This window comes from Vanessa atalanta, chromosome 4 (assembly GCF_905147765.1).
Source record: "Vanessa atalanta chromosome 4, ilVanAtal1.2, whole genome shotgun sequence".
In the NCBI taxonomy this organism is placed as follows: domain Eukaryota; kingdom Metazoa; phylum Arthropoda; class Insecta; order Lepidoptera; family Nymphalidae; genus Vanessa; species Vanessa atalanta.
In genome coordinates this window covers 7,608,660-7,614,659 of record NC_061874.1, presented here as the reverse complement: position 1 = coordinate 7,614,659, position 6,000 = coordinate 7,608,660, and positions in this window count along the sequence as shown.

The following is a 6,000-nucleotide window of genomic DNA, read 5'->3' as shown; positions in this document are numbered from 1 at the left end:
AACATGGTATGCATTTTCCAGATACATCAAAAACATGTTTAGTAGATTTTCAGATGGTCATTTGAATCATTATTTAATAGATCAAATAATTCATGAAGTTAATAATGTTCGAAGCATCCTAGGATCATTATTTTAACTTCAAAGGAACTGATGTGGGTCAATTTCATTAAGCGAATACGTCAAACATTATACATTTTATCCTCGAAGTTGTTCGTTAAAGTATAATCCTGTTAGCCAAAGATGGTTCCAGGTGTAGCCCGCAGCAGACCACGTATAATTGCAGCAATAAATCCTGCCGCGACGACTTATACCCTGCACCGCCCGCGTCTCGACCCGCGGCAATTAAATCACGCTGATTTATGGAATCCAACTAATTACATTAAATACAGAAATGTATGGAATAATTTTACCTCCTTTGCTCATTTGCAAGTAATAAATTGTTAATTATGGTGTTACCACAGTGAAACTATATCTCCGACACAATATATATTTTTGTATAATTTTATTTTACTCATTTTTTTAATTAAAATATATTTTAAACAAAGTTGTAGGAAATGTATTTGATAATTATTTCCATGACCATAGAGAATTTAGCCATATATTTGCACCATTTAGACTTACTGAAAAGTCTTGTAAAATAACAGGCTTCGGTGCATTAGGACATTGCCTAGTATAGTAAATATATAAGTTCAAATTTATAAATGTAAAACCACTAAATTCAAATACACGAAGTCACATCATAAAGCCATGGATGTGTAATAAACTCACTTTATTTTCGGGTGCTGCTGTCATTAAGTCCACGATGTCGTAACCCCTTAATGGTAGTCGTAACTCGTTTATGGTACCATATCGCTTAAATTTAGAAATTCTAAGGTTTATATAAATTACCCTAAACCAAAAAATAATTAAATACAATTAACATAAAAAGGCTGAATTTTAATTCAAAAATTGTCATAGTAAAAATACCTTGAAATAAATGCCCGTTTATTTATTTCATCTTAATTCATGAAATCCTCGAGTCGCTGTTCCTCTTTTACGAAGGTGAAAAAAACAACGCTCTATTGGCTGATCTTGCTGTCTACCTTCGTCAGTGTCAATTAACATAAGAAGATCATGAAAAGGCAAACGATAAAATGCCACTACGGCCTGGCATTTGTAATGAACTATTTTCATAGTTAAGAATATAATTTTAGAATGAAATTTAACAGCAAATTTAAATATGCGAAAGTATAATTTAAAATAAGTAACGAAGATCAGATATCAGTTCCAAAACAATATCCAAAATAATAAGTTTTTATTGAGCAAGTGAGTGTCGCAAAAGGGAAATCCCACAGGATAGACAATAATCGTACCTTCATTTATTACCTGTATCCCGTTTTAATGACCAAGGTAAGCGTGATAAAAGTAATAAAATCTGCAACACTAACATTTTACGATTCCGAACTTACATTATAGGAGTAATAGTTATAAAATAGGATTTTCCTTCCTATCGGGATAAGAAGTTAACTCGCGAGTTAAGAACTTTAACCTGTTGCCAAAGTTACTTGCCGGCATTCGATCTACACACCCATAATTGCACTTCATGCTGCAAGCTGATTGGAAGTTATGACTAACTCTTAATTCAAGTGTTATATATACCCTTAAAACAAAATTTATGTAATTTTACATCCTCGTATGAAGTAATTAACGAAACATTTTGATTTAAATCAATAAATGATTCAAATTGAAAAATATAAATTTTATCATTGATTTTTTCTTCGTTCTAAATCTTTAAATTATTTAATAATTAAGACCCTATATAAAGGTCTAATGAGAAGAAGTTTTTGAATAATATTTTGTACTTTTAAAGATAGGTTAGATACTTGTAGGTAGTGTGTTGTAGGGTGCTCAAAGACTCGCGAATAGAGCGTCCGGTTTCCGGCGGCTCCGACGATTCAATTTAGTCGGCCCGCGACAAACTCCATTGATTGTTTCGATATTCCGGTCACAAATAGAACGAACTTTTACAATTTCTTAGCAGAGTAAATCTAAAAAGTTTCAAGAACATTTCTTATTTAATTTAATAAAATGTTGTGTACAAAATATAAAATAATATAAGATACTCAAAATTAGAAAATAATTATGTGGTCTTTCAACGCGAAACATTATGATCTCAAAAATGTATAATCTATCTTTATTTAATTCGGGGTGCTAAGGAAACACGCTTAAATTTATTAAAAATCTCTCAGCGCGCCTCCGTAGAAATGTCAAAATTAAATTGCCTTTTAAATTTACTTGAATTTTAAGTTTTTATGTCTCATAATTTGGCTGTATGTTTCATGTATCAACAGACTGTATATAAAAAATCATATCATCTTATGATATGTATATAAGAGTTGAATTCTTTCACGTTAATCTTATGAAAATATGGAAAAAATATTTACATAGATAAGCTCTATAAATTTGTATGAGCCCAGAGTAAACCGACTGTGTAAAAATTTACTGTAATTTAATTAATACGATTTACTTATCTCAGTAAAAACTATTTATTTACGGCAATTTTTATAAATATACACTTAAATTAATTTTATTGATACAAATAATTTATTTCACATGTAGTTTATTAAAAGTTATGGTAAGATTATGATATTTATGTATTATAAATAGATAGTATTATATAATTATTTGAACTAGAATTTGTAGCTTCTTCGTGTATTGTCCCCGTGCATATGCGCGCTTTCCGCCGGCGTCGGTGAGGCACAATAGTAGATACTGTGATTTAGTTTTATTGTCATGCACCCCTATTCAGTACGCTTTTTCAAATAATATTGTAACTGTTTGTCTTTATAATACGTTTGTATTAAAATCATGTGTTGTCATGTATGTACATAAGATAATAATTTATTTTTTCTGCTTAAAATTGTTTAAAGTTATATTATTACACCAACATATTATAATTCAAAGGAAATTATATAAAAGTCTATATTATGTTTTGTGTAATAATTCTAGTATGACTATATTATAAAGATCAAATAAAAATACCTATTATCTCGCTAAGATAGTTAGGTATCAATGTTGTCTGTTAAAGAAACCTTTCTGTAAACGTGGATTATGACAGTTGTTTGACTTTTACTCGGAATAGATATTTGAACTGGCATTGAGATAAACCAATTGGCCTGGTAGGTCTGCGTCCCGATTGTAATCACAAATATCTGAAAGTAAAAAAATTAAAAAAAAGGTATAACTTGGCACTACAATTATACTTTCAATTGGTAAATTTATTCAGAATCTATTAATCATTTGGGTTTGGTAATTTTATCGCTCTAATCGTTGTTATCACTGGTTTTCTTATTATTGGGTCACAAATTCGAAGTAGTGATTTTCAAAGCAGTTTTTTACTGACTCTATTTTTCAACGTTTTGACAAGAATGACAAAAACACGAATCAACTTAGAATTCGATTTCGACTTTAGCTCTCATAGTTGTTGAATATGGCATTTTTCGAATAAAACTTAAAATAAATCGATAATATCGCTAAATCATATAATAAATCATGTATGACATTAAAAAATAAACATTGACGTCATATGCGTCATCAAGTACACTCTGGTGGCTACGAACAAAAGAGTATAACTACTTGCGGCGGCGCACATTTGACCTAAAAAGACTCAGTTTGTCGAGCGTATGTCGTACGTAGTATGTATACTATTATCAGTTTTGCACGACAAATGGAGATTTGTTTCATATGTGAAAAACGACTGTGTGAAAAATGTTGCAGCAGTAGAAAAACGCAGCGTCCAGTTTCCTATTACAACAAAAATTCTTCGCACTGATATAGAAAATTAGCGTATGCTCTAAGAACTCAGCGAATCAAATGAGCTAACAAATAAAAAGTTGTTGGTGAAAACACTGCGATGAAACATTGTTGTGTCTTGATTGTTTTCAGAAACATTATTATCTAAATATCCAGTCGCAAGTATTCCCCACATTCGATTAATAGTATCATGTTTTATGATTAATTTCTTTAAGGTACGCTACAGACAGAGAAATGTATTTATCCTTCAAAAAGAGCTGCACGATTTTTTTTCAATATTAGAGCTTATTAGGCTTAGCTTTACTTATTGTAACATATAACAGACAAAATTACAGTTGCCGGATATTTATAATACTTTAGGTTTTTTATTAGGTAAATGATGTTCAGTTGGTGTTTAGTTAAATATTGTTTTATCTCTTTCGGTTAATACAGTTTGACAATCCGCTTTTAAATTAATTACCCTCTAAATAAAATTTATAAGTATGATTAAAGGTAATGTTTGGACATGCATGTACTCCCATACATCTATGTAAAATTAGAGTTAGAGATCACTCTTTGTGTGAGTGTGGCCTAGACGAAACGTTCCCTACCCCATATACTGTTCTCTTGCCCCAAACTCCTCTATCCCGCATATGACGTTCTCCCTCCAAAAGTTCCTCGCCCTATTAATGTCGAATGTTTATTAATGTTTGTGTTTAGTCCATTTTGTAAATTTTTATGTAAATATATTGAACGTAATAAGATTAAGCTATAAATAGTTTTGTGATTGTTTTTCTGTGTTTTAATAGCAGTTATATTTTTATTTATTTTTTATCTAATTATTATTATTGTGCTGTTTTAGGTTGTGGGTTTTTTAATTCCGTCTACTACTATTATGCCTTCAAAATTAAATTGAGCCTGCAATCTCGACCGCACCGATCAATCTCTACCGTGTCTTCTCCATCGCACGTGACATTGGCGAAATAATCTGTGTCTTTTTGGCACAAATAAAAGCTAGAAAAAAAGAAAAAAAGAAAAAGGTAATGTTGTCTTCTTATCTCTATCTCCAGATATTGCTCCGTATAGCAGTAATTTTTAACAAACTTGGACACGGGTTACCCAACTTGTTAAAATATAATTAAGTTTTGCCATTTTTTTAAGACTAGAACCAGAAGTGATCAGAGCAATTACAGGCCTATTTCTGTACGGCCATCTTTAAGTAAAATATTTTAAATAAACTTCTCGTCCATTTCGGTACAAATGTTTTTTTTTCATAATGAGCAATTCGGTTTTAGGACAGGTCGCTCGACAACGATGCGGGCATAGCACTTCTCAAACGTATTCACGATGCATGGGAAAAATCAAAGACTGCTGATTGATTGGAGTATTCAATGATTTTACTAAAGCATTTGACTGTGTAGAACATGAAACGCTTCTTTAATCTTAAATACTACGGTATTAAAGATAAGACTCTTGATCTCATAGCTTCATACTTAAGTCATAGAGTCAAACAAGTTTTCATCAATGGAATAAAGTCTTTTTGGTGCGTTACTACGTTAAAAATAGGTGTTCCACAAGGATCAATTTTTAGGTTCTTTTCTATTTTTAGTATGTTTATTTTTAGTTATATTCCTTTCTATGTTAAAAGTATTTGTGATATAGTGCTGTTTACTGACGATATTCACAGATTTTTATGGTCGACAGGAAAAAAATAATTATGACGATGTAAATAGTGCATTATCACAGATACACGACTGGCTTACCATAAATAAAATAGTTTTGAATGCTCAAAAATTAAAATGTGTAGTTTTTACCCTACCAAATGTTAAAAGTAAAAAGCAAAATTACAATATCTCATTAAACGGTGGCTGTCTTGATGTAGCAGATACTACCGTATTTTTAGAAATAGCAGTAGATTCAAAACTTCAGATTCTAAACTTCCTCATTTATCATACCTGACAGGTAGACTCAGCTCCACAACATACGCTCTTAGAAAAGTTAGACAACTAACTGATATTAATACCGCTCGTCTAGTATATTTTGGTTAGTTTCATAGTATTATGTCATATTACTTTAGGGTTACGCTACAGATACTGATTTTCTTTTTATTTTACAAAAAAGAGCAGTCTTGTTTATTTATAACCTTGGAGACTCGGTGGTAGGTTTATTTAATGTAGTTTTGTAAAATTACAATTCAAAAGTGCTTATAATAGTATAAAATATACTTAT